Here is a 26,953-nt window from a genome sequence, read left to right as displayed (position 1 = left end):
GAATGTGACAAATGAGCTTTTTAATGAGTTAGAAAGGCTTTCTCACTTGCTATGTGAATAGAAAATAGAAGGAAAAAAGCATAATTTGCATTTTTCCAATCAGGAGCGATAAAGCAGAATGCTGCAAATACCTGAGGACAAACAGTGTCAGTTTTGGATTAGTGGGTGATGATACAATTGTTATTAAAAGTGTGCTCTGTGGGGCTGCACGGCAGATTTTTAGCACAATATTCCTGCAGGTACTTTTATGCATATTGAACAGCAAAGAAAACACGGATTTTTTCTTTTTTTTGCCTTTTTTTTTATCTTGTTCATAAAACCTCATTTTGCCCAGTGGTGTTCAGTGGCTGTTCCTGTGAGCAGCAAATATAATTATTTTGACTGCTATCACTGAAAAGCCACTAACAGGCTCGATTTGCATATGACACGGCACCCACTAGAAGTAATTTTGCATGTACTTATCAGACAATTAGGTGATTCCTGTGCTAAGCCAGGCCAAAGTGAGGAGAAGAAACTTTTCAGTAATATTAAGACCGTGAGTACCGTGCTGGTTATTCCCTCAGCGTCCTCTCAGCTCCAGTTGCGTGCGAGTCGGAGGCTGCAATAATTCCTGCAGAATTACTTGTGTAGGTTGTTCCAGTTTACAGGTTGGCTCGTTTTCCTCCCAGAACCCGCTCGGAATTTGCCCGAACGTATTTCTCAAATTAGAGCCTGGAAAATGCAGGGCACGTAAATCTCGTTTGCATATTTCTGTGAATAATGTAGCCAGCCGCTTGATTATGCATACATGCAGATAGCAGATCTAAATATAGCAGCCTCCTCTGGAGGGCCGAGGTGCCACCAAGGCAGCTCCTCCTCAGCTCAGGATCTGCCCTGGAACCAGCAGATCCTCCCTTCTCAAAGCTTCCCTTTGAAGCTCCCAGGAATACACCTGTAATTGGGAGGTCCTTGCAGGAGTTCAGCTCCTCCAGGTGGCAGATCAGAGGGAGATCCCATTAACTCATCCCATTAATGGCACTCGGTGGCATGAATTAATGGGATTGGAGGCACGGGGAATTATAAATTTTACTGCCCTTACTGTTGCGTGGACACCTTGGAGTGTCTGGGCATGGGAGCAGACTGGGGAAGGAGCAGTTCCCTGGCAGCACAGCCTTGCTCCATCCCATTGTCCCATCCCCTTATCCCATCCTCTTATCCCCTTATCTCATCCTCTTCTCCCTTTATCCCATCCTCTCCCACTATCCCATCCCCTTATCCCATCCCATCGTATTCCATTATCCTATCCCATTATACCATCCCATTATCCCATCCTATCCTGTTATCCTATCCCCTTATCCCATCCCATCCCATCCCATCCCATCCCATCCCATCCCATCCCATCCCATCCCATCCCATCCCATCCCATCCCATCCCATCCCATCCCATCCCATCCCATTATATTCCAGTATCCCATCCCCTTATCCCATCCCCTTTTCCCCTCCATCCTATCCCATTATATCCCATTATCCTATCCCCTTATTCCATTCCATTATCCCACCCCATCCCACCCCATCCCATTATATCCCATTATCCCATCCCCTTATCCCACCCCACCTCCCAGTCCCTGCCCAAGCCTTTTCCCTGCTCTGTGCACAGAGGCACAGGAGGAGAAGGTACATTATTTTTTTTCATTTTTTCACATACCCAAGGTCTCTGTCGGTGCCTGTCCCAGACAGTTTGTCATTAATTCTGCCTTTGAAAAATTCACTGATTGGACAAGTGGGAGCCTAAACTTTGCTTAACATTAGCCGTCCTTGTGTCTCCTGTGCTTTGAAACCTTGGATCCACCTTTTTGGAATGAAAAGCAGCACTCTGACTCTCCTCAGTTCTCATTCTGTGACTTGAAGTCCCCATTCATCTCCCATTTCTGCTCTGGAATGACATGGGGGAAGTGCTGGGATGTCAGGAGTAATTGCTTTTTTGTTAATGTGTGCCTGGCTCTGTTGTGAAATAACTCAAAATTAAAATTCAAGCTTGCTTAGAGTGCCAGGCTCCCAACTATCACAAAACCCTTCATTAAAGCTGCACGCTGCCAATTGAAACGACTTTTGGCAGTGGGTTGGAATTCCACGCAGGTCTGGCTTGGCTCTTCCCTCCCCAAGTGTTAAAATATAGATGCAGTTGTACACTAGTGTGGAAGACCCATGAGAAATATTGATGTGAGAGGCAGGTCCTGCTGGTATAGGGTGAGTGGGTGGCCATTACATTAATGCAATAAAATGCTGCCAAATGTGTAATTCAGGACGAGTGACTCATTTCGGGTCCCCTAAATCCAGAGTTAAACCTTGGGCTTGGCTTTGACTTGACCTTTCAAATCCAGTCTAACCCAACGCATGCTGTGCTCCTGGCACGGAGACGTGGCAGCAAAACACACCTTAAATACCAAGATTTCGAGTTTTCAAACATCACTGTCATGCTGCCAATTTAGAGGCAATTTGGGAGCAGTTTCTTTGGAGAACACAAACCCACGTTAGTCGTCCTGGCATCTCCGTGGGGGCGTTGCTGCTTTGCAGGCTGCTGGTGTGACTCAGCCTCTTGTTTTGGGATCCACACAGGTTTTGGTGACCCTGCTGCAGGCCCACATCCCCAGCAGGGGATGGTTAACAGATCTACCAGAATTCAGGGCTCCCAACCATCGCCTTCTAGTAAATCTGGAAATCTCTCAGGTAGATTTCTCCCAGTGGTGGTTCTTTGCTTGGCAATATTGCTGAAATAAAGTGTCTGAGATGGAAAACTCCACGTTTGCCCTCTCTGGGCCATGTGTGGATGTTCTTTCTCAGTTTTAATTTCATCTGCTGTATCTTCAGACCTCTGCTCCCTGCGATCCCATCCTCAGCTGCCACACAGCAAGACCCGATCCCTGCCATGTGCTCTGGTCAGTGCTTCCCAAAAAAACCCCAAATGTTGTTCTTCATTTAGTACAGACTAAATGTTCTCCTTTTAGTACAGACTCAGTGAAAAATATTTTTGGCAGGAAGGGCGAGTAAAATTTATACTTCCCAGTGCCTCAGAGCCTGCAAAGCCATCCCCTCTGCTGTGCATCACAGCTGGGCAGGAGGAGCCCAGGGTCTGGGGCTTGGCTTTGCCTTCCTCTTCAAACCCCACAGCTGCACCCTCCTGCCAAGGAGCCTGGTGGGAGCCTGGAGGGGAACTCCTGAGCCCTTCGGGGCTGGAGGGGAGCTCCTGAGCCCTGCAGGGATGGAGGGGAACTCCTGAGCCCTTTGGGGCTGGAGGGGAGCTCCTGAGCCCTGCAGGGATGGAGGGGAACTCCTGAGCCCTTTGGGGCTGGAGGGGAGCTCCTGAGCCCTGCAGGGATGGAGGGGAACTCCTGAGCCCTGCAGGGATGGAGGGGAACTCCTGAGCCCTGCAGGGATGTTCTGGACCAGGCAATGTCCTGTGCAGCAGCTGCTGTCCCTCCTTCCACACTGCCCCCTCCCTGGATCCAGCCTTGCCTCCTCTCCTGGCCTGGGCAGCTCCTCAGGAATCTGAGGGGAACTGGAGAAAAGAGAAATAAATGAGTGCCTTTGCTGGGTCGGGTCCTGGCCTGAGTAAATGCAGGATTTATTTATAACTGGTAAATCTCTGCACTGATGTGGCCCTGCCTGGGATGTGCCTCCCTGTGCTCCCCTGGTTCCTCCTTGCCCTGGTGCTGCTGGGTTCTCTCCAGGCTGGGGTTCAGATGTTCTGCCCCACAAACCCCTGGAAATGCAGCCCAGCCCTCTGAAGGAGACAGGACGTGTGACATTAGTTACTGAGAGTAAAACATTGATGTACTACTTCAAACAAATCTGTTACTCTACAAATCGAGCAAAGAGCCCTGAAAATTAGCTGCTTTGTTATAAAACGAGGTATTTAACCATTTACTACTTACAAATAATTAGGGAAACAAATTGCTCCTTAATCAGCTCAACTGCAAATACTTTTCACAGCAATTTTTTTTTGCAACCAGAGCCTGATGCGTGCACATTTTTCACTTATTCCCTCTCCCACGCTGCGTTTGAGTTTTGGTTTCCTGGGAAGGAATGAGCTGTGGCAGGGTGGGAGACAAAGCCCCAGGCCCGTGCCCTGGGTCCGGCTGCTGAGCCCTGACTCCTCCTTGTGCACTTGGCTGTGTTTGTGTGGCTGATCTCAGCTCTGCCAGGCATGTGGGTTTGTCTGTTTTGCAGCAAAAATTAACAAATTCTCAGCCTCAGGAGTTAGAAAAGGGAGTGAAAACAGAGGGATTCAATGCTCCAGTGCAAGAAGCCATTTAGCAGGGAGAGCCCCTCCTTTGGCCAGGAGAGGAGGCTGAGGAGGACCTTGGCCCTGCAGATTTCCCCTAAAACGTCCTGCCCGTGTGCTGGCAGGGAATGGGAGGCGTTGGTGGAGCAGTGAGGGCACCAGGGTCATGGAACCTCAGAGCAGTTCAGGCTGGAAAAGCCCCCTGGGGACACCCAGCCCAACCACGCCAGCACTGCCCGTGTCCCCAGGTGCCACCTGCCCAGGGCTGTGGCATCCCTCCGGCCCTGCCCTGCGCAGCTGTGCCAGGCCTGGGCAGCCCTTTGGGTGAAGGAATTTCCAAATATCCCCCCTGAGCCTGCCCTGGCCCAGCCTGGGGCCGTTCCCTGTGCTCCCATCCCTGCAGGAGCTGTGCAGAGCCCCAGGAGCAGTTCTGGGGGTCTCAGGTGAGGCAGTGCCCGAGGGACGCCCCGGTGCCCAGGGATGCCCAGGGCTGCCAGCCCAGGCTGTGCCCGGCTGCTGCTGCTGGGCACTGGGAATGGAGGGAGCAGGGCCAGGAGAGCAGCTGAGGAAGGACTGTGCTGGGCAGAGCTGCTGGTTCCGTGCCAGGGAGAATTTGGAACCAGCTGTCCCTGTCCTGAGCCACTCTCACCCGCAGGAGAACGGAAAAACCTTCTGGGGCAGTGAAAGCAGCGAGGAAAATCCACATTTCTGGTAGGGCTGGTGTCATTTCATCCCAGAGAAAGGCTGAGAGCAGAGGTGGGGGCATGGCAGAGGGTCTGGCAGTGCTGCCCAGGGGTCTGCTCTGCTGCCCCATCACCGAGGAGCACAGGGTGGCAGAGCCCACCACAGCCTGGCACTGCTGCAGGTGAGGGGCTGGGCACTGCTCTGGGGGCACTGGGGTGCTGAAGAGCCTGGCACACCTGGGGGCTCACCTGGGCAGGAGCAGCTCCAGGGAGAGCTCAGAGCCCTGCCAGGGCCTGGAGGGGCTCCAGGAGAGCTGCAGAGGGATTGGGACAAGGGGTCCTGCAGGGGCTGGGTCCCTGAGCAGCCTCAGCTCCTGCAGCTCCTCTGGCTTTGGCTTTGCCCCTCTTGTCTTCCATAAATCGTTTTGCCCTCGTGGTTTCCTTTCTCTCCGTGGGGCTTTGGCACCCCGGGCATTGGGAATCTCACAGTGCACCCCCAGCCTGTCCCTGCTGAGGCTCAGTGTCTGCTCAAACGCTCATCAACACAAATTCTGCAGGATGAGTTGGTAATAATCTGCATGTCATTAGCACATTTTAATTGTCAGGGCTTTGTGAACAAAAGGCTTCTGAGCACAGGCGTGTTTCAGGGTTGGATTTACAGTGAGCAGCCTTAAATATTGTATCTCAATTTAAAGAGTATTTTAGTTTCAATGACAGATGAGCCCCTAATGATTCACCTAAGCAGGAGGAGAGTGCAGGCCCCTAAGACTGTGGAATGTTAATTAAATGGATGTTTTTATACCACAAGGTATTTAGTTGTATAAATCAAAGATTTATTGGCTGTCTATAATGGACAGAAATAAAACTTGATTTAAAATTCACAGATTTACAAGTGAAAAAGAGGGAAGAAGCTCATAATTGGAACTATATTTTTTTTCTTCTGCTGCTTTCTAGAATGGGAACAATACAAGAACTGTATTCAGCTCCCAATCCCTAAAATTGTATCTGCTATAGGAAGTGAGAAAAAAGTAAATGGCAAAGAGAGTCAGGGTTTCTTGTCTGGTGGTCATTAATTCCCTTTGGGGGGTCCCTGTGCACTGCTGGAAATTGAGATCAGCATCAGGGACTCACAACCCACGGCAGCATCCCAATGGATGCAGGAACAGTTCCCAGCCCCCCTCCCGAGGCCAGGAGAAACTTTGATTGCTCCTGGTTCACTCTGCAAACATCAGAACAGTGAAATTAAATCATGGTTTCGGCTGCCTAAGAGGAAATGGGTTGAGTTTTCTTGCAGAAACAAAACAAATGTTGTGCCTTCTTTTTTTTTTTTTTTCCCTCTTTTGCAGCATTTCGAGGAAAGATGCAAATCAATGAGATGGAAATTCTGAATTTAAGAACTATTAAAATAACCCACCAAACCCCCTGCAGCCTTCCCATGCTTATTTCTTGGTAATCCATTTTTTAATCAATTGTTGACCCTTAACCAAAATGTTTTTACATCTGGGTTTAAACATTCCCTCTGCCTGAGGTGTGTGAATGCATTTCTACATCATCTCTCTGCATCCCCCAAAAAGGGGGAGTCTGGGGGGATCTGGGCACCCCCTGGGAGGGTGGGGAGGGGCTGGGGCTGTATTGTGAAAGTGACCCCAGGCCTGGGAGCAAAGAGCTCTGAACTCTAATGATTTCAGAAGGCTAATTAATGACTTCATTGAGCTATATTATACTACAGCTATATTACAGTAATAAGAACTATAACTAGCTAGCTGGAAAACCTGTGACTCTCCCTGAGAGTCCGACACAGCTGGATCCAACTGGTCCATGAATCCAAACAGCATCACCAGAATCCAATCCAGCAATCACCTTGGGTAAACAATCTCCAGAGCAGATTCCACATGGCACAAACAGTGGAGGAGGTAAGAATTGTGCTCTCTTGTTCTCTCTGTGCTTCTCCAGGAAAAATCCTGGGAGAGAGCATTCTGTCTCTGTTCAGAGAATGTGAATGCCACAGGGTGGAATTCCCAGAGCAGCTGGGGCTGACCCTGGATCCCTGGCAGTGCCCAAGGCCAGGCTGGACACTGGGGCTGGAGCAGCTGGGGCAGTGGGAGGGGTCCCTGCCATGGCAGGGGAGCACTGGGTGGGATTTGGGGTCCCTCCCAGCCAAACCAGGCTGGATCCTGGGGATGTGGGGTTTGCTGTGGGCTGCCCTTTGCCCCTGGGGAGGGCTGTGCTGCCCAGGAGGGGATGGGCTGGGCTGGGGGAGCTCACTCCTGCTCCCACACTGGTGCCCGAGGTGAGTGTGCAGCCTGGAAAAATGGTTTTCAGTTCTTGCTGGAAAGAACTGAAGGAAGAACTTGCTCCCAGTGGGATCTGGGGTGTCCCTGTCAGCAATAACTGAAACATTTGAGGAGTGTGATGCAGACGTGGAGCAGCTCTGGGCTGCCACTGATTACAGGCTCACTGGCAGCTCACGCCTGCATGGATTTTATCCGTGCCGTGGAACTGCAAGGACATGAAACTGCTGTGCCAGGAGACAGAGCCGGGTGCAAATGAGTGATCCTGGCCAAAAATCTGATACAAAAATCTGTGTGGGTCACAGCCCTACCCAGCTCTGCTTCCTGTTCCCTTTAGAATGGCATTCAAGTGGGTTCTGTTGTGCCAAAAAGGAAAGATTTTAAAAATCCCTTCCTCTGGTGGGGATTCACCTCCTGGCCCTTTCTGGGCCCGGTAGAGGAGGAGGGTTTGGGTGCTGGGCGAGGTGAGGGTGAGCAGGGGTGTGGGGTGTCCCAGGTGGGGCAGTGCCTGGAGAAGGGTGGCACATCTCCGTGCCCCCCTTTCACCCACCTCCGTCCCCCGTCAGGGGCTGCCGAGGGGCAGCCTGGCCTGGGCAAGTGGCCCTGGAGATGATCTCCAAGCTCCCATCCACCCCAAACCTTCTGTGCCCCGTGGCAGGAGCAGCTGGAGCTGCCCTCCCCTCTGCAGAGCCTGGCCAAGAATCCCACCCTGGCCTGGGGCCCGGCTCACAGGGACCCCGCACTGAGCTGAAGTGCTTCTGCGGAAGCTTTCTGCTGTGATGAACGAGCATTTCCTGATGGGAAAAAAAGCACTTTGTGGGGAAATTCTTGATGGGAAATTCTGTTATTGAGCTCCTCCCTTAGAGCTGCCATCCCCAGCTGCTCTCCCTCGCCGCTGTCCAGACATTCCTCCCAAACAGGCAACTGAGAAAGGGAAAGTGAACATTTAACCCAATTGTAACTTAATTGAGGGCTGCCCGATGTATAATGGCACACCTCGTTACATATGCAAATGAGGCTCTGTCCCGAGCCTTCCCGGGGCGTGGTTTGCTCTCTGCAATTAAACCAGGATAAGCGGGGGCCCAGGGCAGCCCCCAAGCCCCGTCTCCTCCGGGTGGGACACGGAGCTCCTTCCCCTGGCTGCCAGGCGGCTTTTTGGGGTGTCCTGGTCCCAGAGGGGTCAGCGGGGCTGGCGGGCACTGGCAGCGCTGGCCAGCCAGAGGGGATGGCAGCTGAGGACACTGCATTGTCCGGAGCAGTGTCAGCAAAACCCCAAAAATCCCCGATGCCAAGGGGCAGCTCGGCCTGATGTGCCCGGGAGGGGAGAGGCTCATTCCGGGCGCGGCAGGGGGAATCCTCAGGAAACCGGGAGTTTGGGCTGAGAAATTGTCAGGAAATCGGGACTTTGGGATGAGGGAATTGTCAGGAAATCGGGACTTTGGGATGAGGGAATTGTCAGGAAACCGGGAGTTTGGGCTGAGAAATTGTCAGGAAATCAGGACTTTAGGTGTCAGGAAATTGTCAGGAAACCAGGACTTTGGGCTGAGGGAATTGTCAGGAAACCGGGAGTTTGGGTGTCAGGAAATTGTCAGGAAATCGGGACTTTGGGATGAGGGAATTGTCAGGAAACCGGGAGTTTGGGCTGAGAAATTGTCAGGAAATCGGGACTTTGGGATGAGGGAATTGTCAGGAAACCGGGAGTTTGGGTGTCAGGAAATTGTCAGGAAATCGGGACTTTGGGTGTCAGGAAATTGTCAGGAAATCAGGACTTTGGGTGTCAGGAAATCAGGACTTTGGGTGTCAGGAAATTGTCAGGAAATCAGGACTTTGGGCTGAGGGAATTGTCAGGAAATCGGGACTTTGGGCTGAGGAACGGCTCCCAGCCACATCCCGGTTAGGGAGAGAGAAATCGCTTCCCGTGAGATGAGCCGGGGCTGGGGGATTGGGAACCTCCTGTGCATCTCTCGAGCCTGCAGCAGAGCCTGTCCCTGCGGAGCCTGGATCTCCGGGAGGGATAAATCCCGGGAAAGGCATTCCTGAGGGATGCTCGGCATCCAGCCCCTCTGCTTTTCAACGTGCTAGAGCTCCGGGAGTGATCCATCCCGGGAAAGGCATTCCTGCGGGATGCTCAGCATCCAGTCCCAGCCCCTCTGCTTTCCAACGTGCTGGATCTCCGGGAGGGATAAATCCCGGGAAAGGCATTCCTGAGGGATGCTCAGCATCCAGCCCCTCTGCTTTTCAACGTGCTGGAGCTCCGGGAGTGATCCATCCCGGGAAAGGCATTCCTGCGGGATGCTCAGCACCCAGCCCCAGCCCCTCTGCTTTCCATCGTGCTGGATCTCTGGGAGGGATAAATCCCGGGAAAGGCATTCCTGAGGGATGCTCAGCACCCAGCCCCTCTGCTTTCCATCGTGCTGGCTGCGAGCCCGGCGCCACCGGCTTCCAGCCAAACCCATTCGGTGCCATGTTTCCCCCAGAGCCCACCAGAGCAAGAATTCCTGTTTTTGTGCAGGGACAGTCCCTGAGCAGCTGCAGGAGGGACCCTTGGGAAAGGAGCTGGTGGCTGGGAGATGGGGTGGGGACCCTCCTCACTCCTTCCTTCCCAAGGGGTCCTGCTTTGCCCAGTAATTCCCATCCTCAGCTGATTTTCCATGGAGGAGACCTGCAGCAGTGGGGCTCTGACCCCCTGGCCTCCTCCTGATCCATGTGCTGGGGGAGCTCAGGGTCCCGGCCAAGGGGAGGAGAGGAGGGAGCTTTTCCTCTGCAGGAAGGCTGGGGGAATGCTCTCCTCTCCGTGTTCCTCTGGAGGGACAGATGTGGAGGCACAGTAAGTTGGAGTAGGAGTTTTCCTGAGGCACACAAATTTCCCCCAAAAAGGAAGAAAATAGTAAGCCTGGACAGCCATGGCTGTGCTGAGCTACCCTGGCATGTTCTGAGGCCAGGCTGAAGTTTATCAACAGCAGCTTGGGATGCTTGGGTGGAAGATGTCCTTTGGGATGGAAGGATTGCCACTAGCAGCCCTGATGGCTGTGCAGTGTCCTGGGATGGCAGGTGAAGCCAGCACGCTGTTATCCAGAGCATCCACCTCCCATCCCTCCATGCCAATCCTGGGCTGTGCTCGCTGCGGGGATGGCAAGCACGGCATGGAATCTGAATGTTTAGGATTCAATAAAGGCGAAGGAAAAGGCAGTGGTTTGGGAATCAAGCCCTGCTCTTGAGAGGGGAGCTGCAGCCGAGCAGCACATCGCTCCCTCCCGTGGGATTCAGAGGGTCACAAACAGCTCTGCCCCAGCAGCCTCGGGCTTGCAGCACAGAATTCCCAGAGCTGGCGAGCCCAGGTGGGAAATCCATGGGCAAAATGCAGCAGGGCTCTCCTCCATCCACCAAAAATGCAAAAATCTGCATTTGGAGCGTGGGATGGAGGGAAGGGGACGGAGCTGGGGAGGGAGTGGAGGCCCAGGAGGGGCTGAAGGAAAAATTCCTGGCTGGAAAGGGCTGCCCAGCCCTGGCACAGCTGCCAGGGCTGAGTGCCCATCCCTGGAGGGGCTCAGCAGCCCTGGGGACATGGGCACTGCTGGCATGGCTGGGCTCTGTGCTCCCAGAGAATCGGTGTGAGCAGCTTAATGTCAGTGGGAAACTGGAGCACCGAGCACCCCAGGACACTCACTAATGAAAGCGTGGTGGTTCTGCTAATTTCTAATGAAAGTGTGGTGGTTCTGCTAATTTCTAATGAAAGTGTAGTGGTTCTGCTAATTTCTGCAATGTGTGTATTTAAATACCTGCTACATCTGCAGTAATTGCTGGCGCTTGGCTGCCTGTGAAGGAAAATATTAAAATATAAAGCTTTGCCTGTTGCTCAGCGGAGGGAAGGGAAAACATGAAAAATCTGTATGGACGGTTCTGCCTTTGGGCTGTAAATGAAAATGTCTTTATTAAAATGCAACAAACCTTTTGGCAGGTTAAATGAGAATTACTACAGTGTGTCCATTTGCATGCACGCGGACATATAAACAATAAAGGTGATTATTTGATGCAGCTGCTTAAGGCAGTATCCCTGAAATGTGGCAGCTCAGCTCCAGGGCTGGGGCAGCAGGACACAGCTCCCTGTGCAGAACCAGGGGCTGGGACCAGGCCAGCCAGGAGTTCCTCCTGCCCCAGGGTAATCAACTCGGGGTACCCAGGTAGGGAAAATGTCAAACCCTTCACTTATTTAAAATAATGAATTGCAATAGTCCAACCTGGAATGCAATTGCATCATGGCTTTGTGTTCATTTCAAACACCACTCAAACTCTTCCCTACCAGCTCCTCTCGCAGCTGGGCTGGGTGGAATTTGTGAGTTGGGGTTTTTGCATCCTCGAGCTGAGCTGCTGCAGAATTGTCTCTAATAAACAGCTCATCCACCCACAGAGCTTCCTTTAAAGTTCTCTGAAGGGAAGGCAAGAAGGAAAATCTGCGCTGAGGGAAATGGAGGCTTGATGCAAATTTATTTTACGTTCTAGCACCATTCCCACTAATGATTATGACACTATTTTTCTTTCAGGGAGATAAATCCTAACTGATACATAAATATCTTCCTTTTTCCATGTCTTTTGTGGGGTAATTTTTATTCAGAATCACCAGGCTTGCTGTTGTTGTTATGCCACGAGCTTTACTCCTGTCACAGCTCTTTAACTCTCCTCTGGTTTTGCCATGCCCAAATTTATTGGTGTGGACAGGACTGAGGGTGGTGAGGAGCTAGCAGAGACCATGGAGGGGACAAGGGGGATGGATTCCCAGTGCCGGGGGGCAGGGCTGTGTGGGGGATTGGGAATTGGGAATTGTTCCTTGGGATGGAATTCCCAGAGCAGCTGTGGCACCCCTGGATCCCTGGCAGTGCCCAGGGCCAGGCTGGAGCAGCTGGGGCAGTGGGAGGTGTCCCTGCCATGGCAGGGGGCACTGGGGGGATTTGGGGTCCTTCCACCCAAACCATTCCGAGATTCCATAAATCCTGTGCACCACTGGAGCCAGGCAGGAGCAGCCCAGCTCGGGGAGCTCGCACCCAGACCTGGAATCCCACCTGTGTCTCCTGGCAGGGAGGGCACCCAGACCTGGAATCCCACCTGGTGTCTCCTGGCAGGGAGGGTCCCGGCTGCCCCCAGAGCTGAGCCTGCCCCAGCTGGGACCCTGAAATCTCTGCTGCTTGTGTCACAGTGTCAGCGTTCAGAATCACACAGAATCACAGGTATGATTATCTGCAGGTGCTTTTATTGGGAGCTCTGGGAATCAGGGTACAAACCCAAATCTGACTCCACATGGCTTTAGAGCTGAATGTATTTTATAGTCTATCGTTATATACCTCACATATTAATTATTAAACTTATATTGTTCTATTGTATACACTGACATGAGTTTCTTGTGATCTTTCTTAAGTCACTGACCACAGTTTCTCATGATTATTCTTATGATTAAACAATAATTATATTTAATTACTAAACAATCATCACATCTAACCACTATATAATTTATCATGTACTAGCTACACAGTGCAGTTCTAGCAAGTACGAGTTCTCCATGTGCTTAAGGCATTTAGTTTTCCAGGGCCTACTAAGCTTATTTTCCTGTTAACCCTAAATCCCCATGATTTAAAAACCCTTTTCCTATCAACAGGGGGAACAGACGGTTTTGCAGACTAAGTGAGGCAGAGCGCTGTGCTGGATCTCAGCCTGTTCAGGGGAGGGAAAAGCAGATTAATAGTGCAATGTTTGCTGCCTCTTTGTGCTGATGGAAAGGCATGAGTGCTCTTTCAACCCTTCCAGCTTGATGAATACTTATCTTGTGCTGTGGAGCTGGGATGAGGGCACGTGCAGCCTGCCTGGAAGGATTCCAGGGGGTTTGGGGTGCTGGGGTGAGTGAGGAAAGGATTCCAGGGGGGTTTGGGGTGCTGGGGTGTGTGAGGGAAGGATTCCAGGGGGGTTTGGGGTGCCTGAGGGAAGGATTCCAGGGGGATTTGGGGTGTGTGAGGGAAGGATTCCAGGGGGGGTTTGGGGTTTGGGGTGTGTGAGGGAAGGATTCCAGGGGGATTTGGGTTGTGTGAGGGAAGGATTCCAGGGGGTTTGGGGTGCTGGGGTGAGTGAGGGAAGGATTCCAGGGGGTTTGGTGTTCTGGGGTGTGTGAGGGGCTCAGGGCACTGCAGGACCTCTGAGGGGGCACAGGAAGGACAAGTTCTGCAGTATCTGTGTCACCTTTGCTGCTGATCTAGGATTTGCTGTTTCTAGGAGCTGCCCTCATCTATGACAGTGATGGAAGCAGGAAAAGGCTTTGGGTCCATCCAAGGCAGGGTCCCCTCAGCACCAGCCCTGTCCCTGTCCCAGGTGCCACATCCACGCTTTTCCTGAGCGCTTCCAGGTTTGGGGAACCCACCCCACTTTGTCCTCGTGCTTTACAACCCTTTCCATGATGTTTTCCCTGCCACACAGTGGGGTTTGCAGCTTTGCTGCTCCCCAGAATGAACTGAATACCCAGAGCATCCCCTCTGCCTGAGAGACAGATGTCACAAGGATACAGACAAAGGCAAAGTGTCGAGTAAAACAATCCCAGCTGGTTTTATTATTATTTGAACGGAGTGAGGTGTTTTCAGGCTGAATGGCAGAGGTGGGGTGGGTTTGAGCAGCTCTGGCCCCTGTTTGCTGGGCACTGCCTGTGACAGAGCAGGACTGACAGCCTGAGCAAGCACTACAGGATGCTAACAGCTCTGTTGTAATGCATTTTTAGCGCTCTAAAAGAGCTGGTGTGGAGCTCGTGGAAGGTTTTATGGCAGACTTTTAGTGCCTGTCATTAAGGCAATAGAAAGTTATACCCCTTCTTCCATAGGTTAGGAATATTTTGCCATTACCTACAACTGCATTTTCATTGCATTGATGGCATTTGCAACAAACGTGGCATCACAAGAGGAGCTTTGCTTCCCTGGCAAAGATGAAATGCTGAGTGTGAATATCAGTTTAAGTGCTGTCACTGTCAGCTCGGGTTACAGAAACGGCTGAAGCACTTTTGGAACCAGAATCCCAGAGTGGTTTGGGCTGGAAGGGACCTTGGGGACTGTCCCATGGCAGGGACACCTCCCACTGTCCCAGGAGCTCCAGCCCCATCAGCCTGGCCTGGGACGCTGCCAGGGATCAGGGGCACCACAGCTTCTGCTGAGGCTTTTCAGGGATGGAACTTCTGGTGGGGCTTTTCAGGGATGGAGCTTCTGGTGGGGCTTTTCTGCTGAGGCTTTTCAAGGATGGTGCTTCTGGTGGGGCTTTTCTGCTGAGGCTTTTCAAGCCCTTCCTGCTCAGGGATGTTGGAACACGGGTGAGGAGGAATTCAGGTGTGAAGGGAGGGTGAAGCCAGCACCTTTCATTTCTGGGTGGCCCAAGAGAAACTCTGTGACCGTCAGCCCCGGGCACAGGGACCAGGCGTGTGCCCTGCGGGGCCGGGGGTGCCAAGGCAGCTCTGGGGTCTGTGCCCACAGCCAGGAGCCCCGGGGTCTCAGGGCTGGGATGGAGCTGCTGTCCTGCCTCCCTGCAGACACCACGGTGCTCCTGGCTCCTGTCTGAGCTGCTGCCAGGAGCAGAGCCAGGTGTCGTTATAGGACACGAAAAGCACAACACGAGCCACTGCGATGGCGAGGTCAAAAGAAGAAGAAAGTTTATTATTTTGACTTTAACTTTTATATTTTTCTAAAGGTGATAGTGGATTGGAGAGTGAATGGGCTACCTCTCTAAAGACATTGGACCAACTACTAGTATATTAATTTTTTCTACCCCCACGAAGGAATGTAAAATAATATGTTGTTTATAGAAACTGTGTGGGTAAGTTTTTTAGTAGAATGTAAACTTAGAAGGCTTTAGAAAATCTTAAGAATCAGGGTGACAGCCAGGGACCTGCCCGGGTGGAAATCAGGCACACACCAAGCAGATAATGCTGCTTTTATGAGTGAGCGGGGCAATGATAGCTTGAAACACTTGTTTGTTCACTGCAGAGGTAGAGCTACATGTTTCCTTCCATAAATTTAGCTTGTTCACACTTCATTATTCCCAGAAGGATAAATACAAGGAAGCAGGGGAAGATTGGGAGGGGAAGGCGTTTAAAAGTGCTGCTGAGCCGTGTCTGGAGCTCGGCGGGTGAGGCACCGTCCCTAAAGGCTGGTTAGCAGCTGCTGCTGTGGCACTGCCCACCCCTCACTGCCTCGGGGTGATGGCTGTGAACGAGCCCTGCAGCACCAGCGATCTGGGGTGTCCCTGGCACACAGTGATGGGATGTGGGGTGTCCCTGTCACACCCAGGGGATCTGGGGTGTCCCTGGCAGCGATGGGATCTGGGGTGCTCCTGGCAGCGATGGGATCTGGGGTGTCCCTGTCTCACAATGGGATCTGGGGTGTCCCTGGCACACAGTGATGGGATGTGGGGTGTCCCTGTCACACCCAGGGGATCTGGGGTGTCCCTGGCAGCGATGGGATCTGGGGTGTCCCTGTCACACCCAGGGGATCTGGGGTCTCCCTGTCTCACAATGGGATCTGGGGTGTTCCTGGCACACAGTGATGGGATCTGGGGTGTCCCTGTCACAGCAATGGGATCTGGGGTGTCCCTGGCACACAGTGATGGGATCTGGGGTGTCCCTGGCAGTGATGGGATCTGGGGTGTCCCTGGCACACAGTGATGGGATCTGGGGTGTCCCTGTCACAGCAATGGGATGTGGGGTGTCCCTGGCAGCGACAGGATTTGGGGTGTCCCTGTCACACCCAGGGGATGTGGGGTGTCCCTGTCACACCCAGGGGATGTGGGGTGTCCCTGGCAGCGATGGGATTTGGGATGTCCCTGTCACACCCAGGGGATCTGGGGTGTCCCTGTCACACCCAGGGGATCTGGGGTGTTCCTGTCCCTGGAGCCTTGGGAGAACCAGCTCCCAGCACTTGGGTTTCACTCGGGGGAGAGCCCTTGGCTGCTCCCTGCCAGGTGGAAATGAAGTTTTCCTCCCAGTGGCGTGGTTGAAGCTGCACTCTGCAGGAGTTCTGCCCTCCTGCTGGAGGAGCAGGAGCCGTGTGTGTGTTTGGGGTGAGAGCTGCCTCCTCCCTGCCCCAGCAAAGGCGCTCTGCAGCACAGCAGTGACATTTATTTACTGCACAAATACGACTTCTCTCATCCTGCAAGGATAAATTTCCACATGCTTGCTGCGTGGAGGGGTGGGGGACGTTACAAACCCCAAACCTGACATCCCCTGCGAGCATGGGGAGCAGTGTGGGGAGGGTCACTGGGACAGAACGCCTGCAGCTGGGGAATGCAGCTTGGTGCCCCAACAGCAGCTGCCTGCGCTGCTTACTGACCACGGGTCCCAGTGAAAAAACAGGCCCTGAATTCCTTAAAAGCTTTTACATCTTCTCTATCCAAGGCACTGAATAAAAATTAGCTCTCCAGCAATATGTTTTTGATTTTCAGTACAAACCCTCTTTGGCTGCTATTTAGGGGCTTAGATACGATCAAGTTATTTTCTCTCTTTGTGACTGTTGTGCTGTAGATGAAATAACTGTTGGTGGAAAAAATGGTCTGATTGGCTGCCTAATCCTCTACCAAACAACCAAACATCGGGGGCTTTTATTTCTCACCAATTATTCTGAGGGAGAAACGCTCTAAAAGGGAAAAAGCCATCTGTGACCCCCAAAATGAGCACAAATAAAAAGCTGGCTGGAGAGAAAGAATCCTGAGAGATCTCTGCGAGCAGCAGAGGGGTGGGAATAGAGCAAATGCCAATGACTGATAAAGGACCCAGCTGCTGAGGGGACCTGCAGCCTTCGGGCTCAGCTCTGTGCCCTGCAGAGCGCTGGAGCTGTAAGAAGTGTTCACAGACAGAATCGTGATTGTTGTGGGACACGCTGGGATGGTTTCCCTGCGCCTTGCTCTCCCTCGGGACTCTCCTGGTGCTGGGGAGGCTCTGCCCGGCCCCTCTGGGGCTGGAAAGGCTGGGAAAGGCTGGGAATGACTGGGACAGGCTGGGAATGACTGGGAAAGGCTGGGAATGACTGGGACAGGCTGGGACAGGCTGGGAAAGGCTGGGAAAGGCTGGGAATGACTGGGACAGGCTGGGAAAGGCTGGGAAAGGCTGGGAAAGGCTGGGAATGACTGGGAAAGGCTGGGAATGACTGGGAATGACTGGGAATAACTGGGACAGGCTGGGACAGGCTGGGAAAGGCTGGGAATGACTGGGACAGGCTGGGAATGACTGGGAATGGCTGGGACAGGCTGGGAAAGGCTGGGAAAGGTTGGGACAGGCTGGGAAAGGCTGGGAAAGGCTGGGACAGGCTGGGAAAGGCTGGGAAAGGCTGGGAAAGGGTGGGAACAGCTGGGACAGGCTGGGAACTGGGAACAGGGCTGGAGTTGGCATTGGGATGAGCTGGGACCTGGGAATGGGACTGGGATGAGCTGGGAAAAGAGCTGGCATTGGATGGGCTGCAAACTGGAAATGGCACTGGGCAGGGACTGGGATGGGCTGGGAACTGGGAGCAGAGCTGGGCAGACTGGGACATGCTGGGAACTGGGAACGGGGCTGGAATTGGGATTGGAATGAGCTGGGAATGGGGCTAGGCAGATGGACTGGGAATGGGGATGAACTGGGGACTGGGATGAGCTGGGACTGGGATGAGCTGGGACTGGGATGAGCTGGGAACTGGGAACAGAGTTGGGCAGGCACTGGAATGAACTGGGAGCTGAGATGAGCTGGGATTGGGAATGGCACTGGGACTGGAATGAACTGGGACTGGGATGAGCTGGGAACTGGGATGAGCTGGGACTGGGATGAGCTGGGAACTGGGAATGGCACTGGGACTGGGATGAGCTGGGACTGGGATGAGCTGGGAACTGGGATGAGCTGGGACTGGGATGAGCTGGGAACTGGGATGAGCTGGGAACTGGGAATAGCACTGGGACTGGGATGAGCTGGGAACTGGGAATAGCACTGGGACTGGGATGAGCTGGGACTGGGAATGGCACTGGGACTGGGATGAGCTGGGACTGGGAATGGCACTGGGACTGGGATGAGATGGGACTGGGAATGGCACTGGGACTGGGATGAGCTGGGCCTGGGATGAGCTGGGAGCTGGGAGAACGTGGAGCAGGGAGCATCCCCCAGGCCCCAGGGCAGGGACCCTCCTCGGGGACCCAGCAGGGACATTTTGGGAGGGCAGGAGGGCTCCTGGTGCCTCCTTGCACTTGAGCTCCAGGCAAGGGAGCCCCAGCAGCTCGAGCCGAGTGCTCTGTGCTTTTACTGCTTGGCACTTGCAGGCGAGCACTGGGAGTTTACTGCTGACTTTATTGGGAGATTTGCTTTCTCCTTGAAGTCACCCAGCATTCTTTTCTTTTTTCTTTTTTCTTTTTTTTTTTCCCCCCTGCAATTCTGCTTTTCATTTCTCCTTGGACAGGATGAGATCTCCAGAACAGGGAGATTCAGGGCACAGCAGGGCTCTGTATGGGCCTGCTGCAATTAAATATTGCAGCAGGAACTCCCCCTGCCACCAGCTTGTGCCCCTTTCTGTCACTGCTTTCTCTGCCCACTTTGGGGGCAATAAAATATTCCAGTTTCCACCCTGAGGAGCGCAGGCTCCTTCAGTGAATTGTCATGAGAAAAGTGGGGGCACCTGAACTTTTATTTGCAGTTGAGGGAATGATTCACTGGATCCCTTTGTTACTTTAAAAATAATAAAATAAAGAATTCAATTGGTAATTGAGAAGGTCTTTGTTGTGTAAGCACAAACCTGGACTGGCAGGAGTTCTGGATGTTTAGAACACATGGAATTTACAGATTTTTGAGAAGTAATTGTAGTCCTGGGGCCAAAAATATCTTGCCAGTGCAGGGCCCAATTTTACTCTGAGGGACCAAACATATTTCTGATCAGCTTCTGAACTAAACTAAGCTGCACAAAGAAATGCAGCTCCCAAAGTGGCCCAGGGGCAGAAGTTGTGCCAAAATTCAGGCCAGCAGCTCCCAGAGGTGCCACATCCCTGTCCCAGCTGGATCCCCCTGCTCAGGGACAGGGGCTGGGAGGCAGCAGCAGCTCAGCTCAGAAAGAAGCACCAAAAAGTGACTTTTGGTGTCTGCACTGGTGCAGGGCTTGGGCAGGCACAGCTGGGAAGGTGAACCTGGATCCTGGGGCTTCATTGCTGCAGGCTTGGGGCAGGAAAAGGGATATTAGTGCAGGTTTGGGGCAGGAAAAGGGATATTAGGGCAGGTTTAGGGCAGGAAAAGGGATATTAGTGCAGGTTTAGGGCAGGAAAAGGGATATTAGGGCAGGTTTGGGGCAGGAAAAGGGATATTAGGGCAGGTTTGGGGCAGGAAAAGGGATATTAGGGCAGGTTTGGGGCAGGAAAAGGGATATTAGGGCAGGTTTGGGGCAGGAAAAGGGATATTAGTGCAGGTTTGGGGCAGGAAAAGGGATATTAGAGCAGGTTTGGGGCAGGAAAAGGGATATTAGTGCAGGTTTGGGGCAGGAAAAGGGATATTAGTGCAGGTTTAGGGCAGGGAAAGGAATCTCCACAGCTGCAGGGCTGCACAGCTCCCAGCAGGGCTCAGCCTGCCCAGAGCAGAATATTTCACACTGCAGCCATTAAATGTGAAAGCCCTTTCACCTGTTCTTTACCTTTTGGGTCAATCGGATCACAAAAGGAAAAATACACCCAGGCCAGGAGACAATGTGGATAGAGCCTGCTGGCTGTGATTTATTGTTTTAATTAAAAGCTTTTTAAGCTTTAATTAAAAAGGTACATCAGCACTCAGTATTCAAGAAAAATGCCTTTGTGTTTAGGTCAATTGAATAACGTAAGATATAATGAGATACATATTTCTAGTCTGGAGTTTCACATGGAAAAAAGCAATATACATAATTAAAAGGTAAATCCGAACTGATAGAAGGGAGCTGCTGGCAGGCAGAATAAAAGGTTTGCTTTAGATTAACACCGGTAACGAGGGTGGATTTTATTTGTTTCGTGTGACATCCCTTAAAAACCCCGTGGTAGGGCTGCAGTGGGGTTCTTGGATGGGCATCCATGGTGGTTATTCCTGCCCCTGGGGTGCTGGGGAGGGCACAGCTGGCACAGAAATTGGGATTTTCCTGCCCCGGGAAGCCCCTGGGGTGGGAGGGGGCCCTGCCCAGCAGGGAGGGAGGTGGAAGGTGCCAGGTGGGGTTCCAGTGCTGTCAGGACCCCAGCAGTGTGAAAATCCTTTTTTCACCAGCCCGGCCACTGAAGAAAAGGTCTGGAATGCATGAAGCCAAGTTTTCATGTTTATTTTTTCTTATCTACAATATTTTTTCACTGACCTGCCGAGCTCCAGCTAGCACAGAAGCCGTGGCAGTCTCCTTCCAGCCACGCTGTCTCCCACATTATATACCCAACATTTCATGTACCATGTTTACAGTTCCCACACCAATACCTAAAATCTACATTGGACAGTGTGTCCCTGTCCTAGACCAACAGAAAAGTGTCACCATCACACCAAGACTGGAGGGCAAGGAGAAGGAAGAAAAGGCCAGGGCACGCCCAGATTCCTCCATCCTGTACCCCTGAATTTTATCCTAAAAAACCCCAAAATTCACTTTTCCACCCTGTGTCAATGGGGCTCCAGTGCTGGAATCCACCCCAAAACTGCCCCAGCCTCTTCCTCCTGCCTTGGCATCCAGGTTCTTTCAGAGGCACCAGGAAATTCCAGTTCCTGTGGATTTACAGCGGAAAAGCTTCCAGGAAAGGCACAGGCACGGCAAATAGAAACCTTTTCTCATCCTGGGCTTTGCTTTACCTAAGCCAACCTTAAAAAGCTCTGTGAAGCAATTTATCAATTTCCTGAGAACAAAATATCTTGATGCCTTTAGAAAAGTCTGAAAACATACAGAAAAAAATGTTACATTTTCTTCAAAATGGTAAGATTTAATCTTTTCCCTTCACTTTTTGAAGTTACAAATACTACAGGTAAAGTTTTCTGTGGCTTTAGTGCTCCAAGGTTCTTGGGGCCACAGAGACTTTGAAGTTTATAGGGAGAGGTCAGAAGTTAGAGGAACCTGTGGGAAAATAATTTCTAATCTATCTTAATTTGTGATTTTCTTCTATTAAAACATTTTTTCAGGAGGGCATCATTCCACATCAACAATGCAAATAGAAGTGCTAAATGGAATTGAAGAGAATTTGTTTTAGCAGCTTTGGACTCCAAAATCTCGTGTAGTTGTTATTGGAACCAACACTCCAATGTACTGCAGGGATTTCATCCAAACCAGGTTTGCTCTGGAAGTCTCCTCATGCCAGGGGAAGCCTTTGGGCAGCTCACTGTGGTGCTTTTATTCACTTCTCCATTTTTTGCTTGTTTGTTAGGTTTTGTTGGTTTGGTTGGTTTTGTTTGTGTTTTTGTGTTTTTTTTTTTTTTTTTTGTTTGTTTTTTTTTTTTTTTTGTTTGTTTTTTGTTGTTTTGGTTTGGTTTTGTTGGTTTGGTTTGTGGTTTTGTGGGTTTTTGTTTGTTTTTTTCTCCTGTACCAATCCCTGTGCAATGTTTCTGACCCCCTGGCTCAGGTGTGTGGGGTGGAGCCCCCTGGGCTCTGCGTGGCTCCAACCTGGGGCCGTGTAAGATTTTGGGTGGAAGGTTTCAGGAGGCAGGTTTCGGGAGGAAGGCTTTGGGAGGAAAGGTTGGGAGGCAGGTTTTGGGAGGCAGGTTTTGGGAGGAAGGTTTGTGCTGGGCAGAAGCTGGAAAGGCAAAAATCCCAGTGGAAGCTGCAGGGGAAGGGGCACCTGAGCTGTGCCCTGATGGGACAGGGAGAGGAGAGGAGCAAAGAAGCTCCTGTGCCCTGGGGGCTCAGGCTGTGCCTGCTCACGCTGGAAATGCAGGTGGCTTGGGAAGAAATGCTGATGTGTGACTCAGCTCAGGATGAATGATTTCTTTATTATAACTATGCTATAACACATTAATATACCATTTAAAGGAGATACTAAAACTACAAATCTACTTTTTCTAACTCCCATATCTGACCAACTCCCAACTCGTGCCCCTCTCTGAGAGCCCAGCCCCAGGTGGGTTGGATTGGATTGGATTGGATTGGATTGGATTGGATTGGGTTGGATTGGATTGGATTGGATTGGATTGGATTGGGTTGGATTGGATTGGGTTGGGTTGGATTGGATTGGATTGGATTGGGTTGGGTTGGATTGGGTTGGGTTGGGTTGGATTGGGTTGGATTGGATTGGATTGGATTGGATTGGATTGGATTGGATTGGATTGGATTGGATTGGTTTGGCCACCAGGGTCAAACAATCCTCACCAGAACCCAACCCAGCATCACCCCAGGGAAACAGTTCTCCAAGCACATTGCAATGGGGAAACGAGGAGCAGGATGAGAAGTTGCCAGGGGGGCAGTGGGGCAGGAGCTGCTGCCGGGCATCCCCGGGTTCCCTGCCTGCAGCCCGGCTGGGTCCGTGGGGTTCGGGTCTCTCTGCTGTGTCTGGGTGGGCTCACACCGATCTCTCCCTCTCCTCAGTCTGTGTTTGTTTTTCTTGCAGCCTTTTCCTCCCCTCCACTCTGCTGTCAGCCCCTTTTACCCCGAGGGTTCCATTTCCTTGTAGATTATCTGGCTGAGCTAAAATGAGCCAGCGGTTGAATTAACATCTCTTTATTTCGCTGTTAATTGCCACTTGACCAGCTACTCCAAAATCACCCTGTGAAGCTGCATAATGAAAGAATCCGCGATTGAGAATGTTCTGTGGTTTGTTGGGTTTTTTTTTCCTAATTTAAAATCAAGCCGGTTTCTGTTATTTGCATTAATGAGTTTCACAGGAGCCAAACGGGGCTCTGGAAAGGCTGGGCTGGGGGAAGCGTTGGGGTTCTCCTTCCCTCTCCGGTTGCTTTTTATATCTCATTTTAGCCCTCGGGTGCATTTGTCAGTCTGGCTCATACATTCTGGCTGTGAGTGTGTTTGGTATTGACTGTTCCTGTTGGCAGCTCTCTGTTTTGGGGTGAATTCCGTGTTCTCCCCCAGCCCCAGAGTGCTGCAGCAAGCCCTGGGTGCTCCTGCTCGGCGAATTCCTCGTTCCTTCCCCTCTTCACCCCCTGGCTGAGCCTGCACTCTCCATCCAGCTCGTTCCTCGGGCCCTGCTCCCCTTGCTCACATCCCTGCAAATTCAAAATGACTGCACAGGCTCAGCGATCCGCTCCTGTTTCAGGGGAAGTCAACTCAATTCTCCTCTTCTCGCAGAGTGCCTGGGTCTCCCAGGCTCACAGAAAAGCCCATGTAACAGCCTTGTAGAGATGGAGCTCGATTTTCCCGAGGTCTTGTTTAGCATTGCAAAAATATTCCCTGTGAGTGCTGCGGAAAAGCCCAGCAGGTGCTCCTGCTCTGCTCTCTGTACTGAGTTATTATTAGAAATTAACATTTCCTGGGTTTTTGGGCAGCCCTGTCCAGGATCAGCGATGCCCTCCGTCGCTGTCGAGGCAGGACGGGAATGAGAAGACTCTGATCAGAAGGCTGTTGAGAGTAAAACTTCAATTTATTCAAAATACACTGCTCTTTATACAGAGCTCCACAAGGACCAGATCCATTGGTTCTGAAGTGGAAACAAACACACAGCATTGGGGCACAGTGCTTGACTCACAGTGATAGAACTTAACTATAAACAATGTGAACAACAAGAGAGATAAAGGATTATTTATATTTTTATCCAGCTCTTTCCCAGGCTTTTTGCCTGGCTGGAAACTCTCCGTTTCTCTCTTTGACTGAACCTGAGACCCACAGCCCTCAAACAGGGTTTGTGCTTTTTGCTCCTGAGCTGCAGCCCCGTTTCTTGGCATTCCTGGGGGGCTCCAGTCTGGTTTTTGTGCCTTTCCCCGTGGCTGTTGGTCCTCAGCCCATCACCAAATACCATCAGGTCAGTGGGGAAGTGCTCCCAGTGTCTCTGCTCCCACTCGTCACCTGTGCTGGCACAAGGCTCCCAGGGACAGGAGCAGTTTTGTTCTCCTGCTGGAAGCAGAGAAGTGGCAGCTCTGCATTTCTGCTCTCCCCTCTGCAGCCAAGGCACGCGTGGGCTCTCCGCCTTGTGCTCCTTTGATTTCCATTTTCCTTTCAGTTCCTGCGACAGAAAGCACAAACGGGCAGGGATGGAGCAGCAGAGGAAAGGAAAAGGCTGAACAGCTCCAGCCGGTGTCGTGTCCAGCACTGCCTGAGCTGTGCCCTGATGGGACAGGGAGAGGAAAGGAGCAAAGAACCCCCTGTGCCCTGGGGGCTCGGACTATGCCTGCTCACACTGGAAATGGTTTTAATATTTTTATATATTTTATATTATATCTTTTAATATCTATATAGTGTTATATATTTTAATATTTATATATAGTATATGTCAATATTTTAATATAGTTATATTTTATATTTTTTATTTTATAGATATTATTTTTATTTTTATATTTTTATATTTTTATATCCTTTATTTATTATTAATTTTATTAATGTTATATAATTTATATATTTTTTATAATTTTAAAATACAGTTATATATTTATATATTTATATATTCTGAAAACCTCTGCCTGAACCCAGCCCCTTTAAACTGCAGAGAAGTCTCTGTTCCTTTGGCTTTCTTGCCAAGCTCCTGGGCTGTACTTTGAGCAGACTGACCCAGCAACGAGCCCCGTACCCACCAGGCTGGAGCACGAACTATTCTCAAAACACCTTTCATCAAAGCTGCCAGATGTGACCCAGAAAACATGACCCCTCGAGAGGATGTGTTGCTCATTTTCCTTCAATTCTTTCTCTTGGCTGCAGAGCAGTTTGGTGCTAAATTGCTGGGGTGAAATGTGGAAGGGGAGGGTTTAAATCTCAGGAGTCCCAGCTGAACGCGTCTCCCTCCCCTGGGTGTGCCTGGGGTGCTGGGTGCTGGCAAAGGGACCCCTCTCCCCACTGAGAAAAACACCAATCACTTGGCTTTTAAATTTTTAAATGTTTAATAATAATGAAATGGTTATAAAAAGTAATGCAATCAGAGTAATAAAATTTAGAGTTAGGACGATCACAAGACAATAAAAAGCAAAGAATTAGGGATGTCCAGATGCTCTCAGATACTGAGTCATGAAAAGCATCCTCTGTGAAAAAAGGAATAACCTTAAAAGCAACAGCCTATTGCATATTCATATATCTCATACATGATGCATCAATTCCTTGCAAATTAAGAACTTTTTTGGGTTTTGTCAACTTCTTCCCCTTAATCCTGGTGGTGCCATAAAGACAGAGAGAAGGTGGAAGGATGTTTATCTTTCCTGATAAGGAGGCTGTAACTCTTTATGGGCCCCAAGTCACTGCCACCTCTGTGTGAAGTTTCTTGATTATCTCATCTCTTGCTTGAGCTGGTAAAAAAATCTTACACTGCTGAGTTTCTCTTTCAAAATTATGTTGTGACCTAAAACTATATTTAACACACTACTTAAGAGAATTAATACAGCACAGCTTTCTAACATTACACATATAATATTCATTGTAATATTTCTGAAAAGGCAACCATAAAAAGTGCATTTTTCACAGGCACCCTGCTGTGGGGAAGGAGCCAGAGTCCCCCGGGCTCGGGAGAAGCAAAGGAGGGGATGTGACAGTGCTGGGAACGGGCAGTTTGGGGTTTGGCTCCATTTACGTATTAAATACTTTAATAATCTTGAAAAAAGGTGCTGGGCTGCTGCATCTGCTTTTGGAGGGTGCTCAGAGGCAGCTCTGAATGGGAATTCCATTTGTGGCACCTGCATCCCTCAGGGAACCTGTCCCCAAATGGGCACTCTGCCCTCTCCTGCCATCCCCACTGGGATAACCCATCCTGGCTGTGAGGAGGAGCAGGGAGAGCCCCATCCCATCCCCTGGGGGATCCCATCCCCATCCCATCCCATTGCCATCCCATCCCATCCCATCCCATCCCATCCCATCCCATCCCATCCCATCCCATCCCATCCCATCCCATCCCATCCCATCCCATTCCCTGGGGATCCCTCCCTGGCTCTCCCTGCCTCTCCCCAGCCCCAGAGGAGCACCCAGCGGGGCAGGTCCTGTCCTGGGGGCAGCAGCTCCTGCAGGAGCCCCGGGGGTGTCCTGGGGCTGCCGCTGGGCTCCCGGGCTGTCTCACCACCCTGGAACCGAGCTGCTGCCTTGCTCCTCAGCTTTACAACTGAAGGACATAAAATAAGTCTTTGCTGAAGTGGAGCAAATGTTTTGCAGCTCGTACAGCCCCCTGGGTTCAGACGCTGTGAGGCTGTTGATAATTCGGGTTCGTTTCTTATTGTCCTTGTACTGGAGAGCTCAGAGCCCTCTTAGTGGCTTTCAAGCACGAGCAGATGGAATGGTAAGAGTGGCTGTGGCAATGAAACTTATGATTTGTGACATAAAAAGGTGGCAAATATTCTTGTTCTGGGCATCTGATAATGATTAATTTATCCTGCTTTATTTTCTGCCTCAGCCCGTGGTGAGGGCTGTGTGAGGAGCAGAACACGCTGTGCAGCACAAAATCGGGTGTCAGGGGAAAAGGAGTGGAGCCTGAATCGTTTTGTACAATCACTTGATGGGGTCATGCTGTGTTAAAAACCCACACGTTTCATTCCCTATCAATTATTCAGGGCTTTAGCAGCCAAAACTCACGTGTGGGTGAGTCCCAGAGAGCCTGAGCCCCAGGATTTCCTCCTGCTGAGCCAGTGCCAGGCTGGCACCCCCCTGACAC

The sequence above is a fragment of the Lonchura striata genome, chromosome 6, assembly GCF_050655825.1.
Source record: "Lonchura striata isolate lonStrDom1 chromosome 6, ASM5065582v1, whole genome shotgun sequence".
Classification (NCBI taxonomy): domain Eukaryota; kingdom Metazoa; phylum Chordata; class Aves; order Passeriformes; family Estrildidae; genus Lonchura; species Lonchura striata.
This window is presented reverse-complemented; position numbering follows the sequence as displayed.